Below are 1,778 nucleotides of genomic sequence, written 5' to 3'. Positions count from 1 at the left end.
CGGGACGGTCCAGAGCGGCGGAGATGCGGCGCCGGTATACGGGCTCGGAAGGCCACTTCCGGGCCCTCCCTGTGCACTCTCGCGCCAGCCTGGAGAGGGGTGCAGGGTAGGGGAGGGCCCCCTGACCTCCACCTCCCCCCACCCCAGCAACACCGGTCCAGAAGCCTCCAGGCAGGTTTCCCACAGGCTTTCTCTGGCCCCGCAGCTTAACAGGGACAGAACTGGTGAGTGCCTAACTTTTTCCAGGCACTGTGCTGAAGGCGAGGCGCTGTTCTTTTTTTTTTTTTTTTTTTTTTTTTTTTTTGAGGCGCTATGATCTTGGTGGATATTGATTCGATGATGTAGATCATTTCGTGGATGGGGCCAAGAAAGGTTTACGTTGGCTCAGGTTATACATCTGGAAAGCCGTTCAGGCAGGAGTTGGGGCGCCTTTGATCAGTCATCCTCGAGCCTAACTCTCCCTCTGGCTGTTCCTTTGGGGTACGGAACATGTATGTCTGCATCGCCTACAACTCGCCCAGTGCAGGTTACGTAAGGCGCCTACTAGGCGCTGAATGCATTTACTACACCTCTGCGAGTTACTGAAGCGGCCCAAGGAGCCTGGCAGCTCTTGTCAAGAAGTCCCCATCTAGTGGCTGAGACAGGCATGCAAAAATAGAGTACGTATATGGTATGCTTCTCATCTCAGAATAATGCTTTTCATGCATAAAAATAAACACATAATCTTTAAAAAATTAAACATAGAATCACAGCAACTCCCCTCCTAGGTATACCAACAAGTACTGAAAGCAGGGACTCAATGAGATACTTGTACACCAGTGTTCACAACAGCGTTATTCACAGTAGTCAAACGGCAGAAACCACACAAATGTCCACCAACAGATGAATGGATAAGCAAAATGTGGTGAGTAAATACTGTGAAATATTATTCAGCCTTAAAAACACCTGCAATTCTGACAACTGATACAACATGGATGAACTCCAAAGACATCATGCTAAGTGAAATAAGCCAGACACAAGAGGACAGATATTGTATGATTCCACTCATTTGAGGTATCTAGAGCAGTGGTTCTCAACCTTCCTAATGCCACGACCCTTTAATACAGTTCCTCGTGTTGTGGTGACCCCCAACCATAAAATTATTTTCGTTGCTACTTCATAACTGTAATTTTGCTACTGTTATGAATCGTAATGTAAATATCTGATATGCAGGATGTATTTTCATTGTTACAAATTGAACATAATTAAAGCATAGTGATTAATCACAAAAACAATATGTAATTATATATGTGTTTTCTGATAGTCTTAGGTAAACCCCTGTGAAAGGGTCGTTCGGCCCCCAAAGGGGTCGCGATCCACAGGTTGAGAACCGCTGATCTAGAGTGATCACATTCACAGAGACAAAGTAAAATGGTGGTTGGGATGGGAGAGGGCTATGAGGAGTTAGTGTTTAATGGGAAGATGAAAAGTTCTGGCAATGGATGGTGGCACAACAGTGTGAATGTATTTAATGCCACTAAACTGTACACTTAAACTGTAATTATGGTAAATTTCATTTATCATTTGCCATGATAACAAATACATAAGACAAACCCTGGCTGGGTGGCTCAGTTGGTTAGAGCATCATCCTGATGCACCAGGATTGTAGGTTGGATCCTCGGTCGGGGCACATGCAAGGATCAACCAAATGAGTGCGTAGGTAGGTGGAACAACAGGTTGATATTTCTCGTTCTCTCTTGCCCTTTTTCTCTAAAATAAATAAAAATTTTAAAACACAT

Source organism: Myotis davidii, unplaced genomic scaffold (assembly GCF_000327345.1).
Source record: "Myotis davidii unplaced genomic scaffold, ASM32734v1 scaffold247, whole genome shotgun sequence".
Taxonomy (NCBI): Eukaryota; Metazoa; Chordata; class Mammalia; order Chiroptera; family Vespertilionidae; genus Myotis; species Myotis davidii.
The sequence above is the reverse complement of the archived record's forward strand: the minus strand, read 5'-3'. Positions refer to the sequence as shown.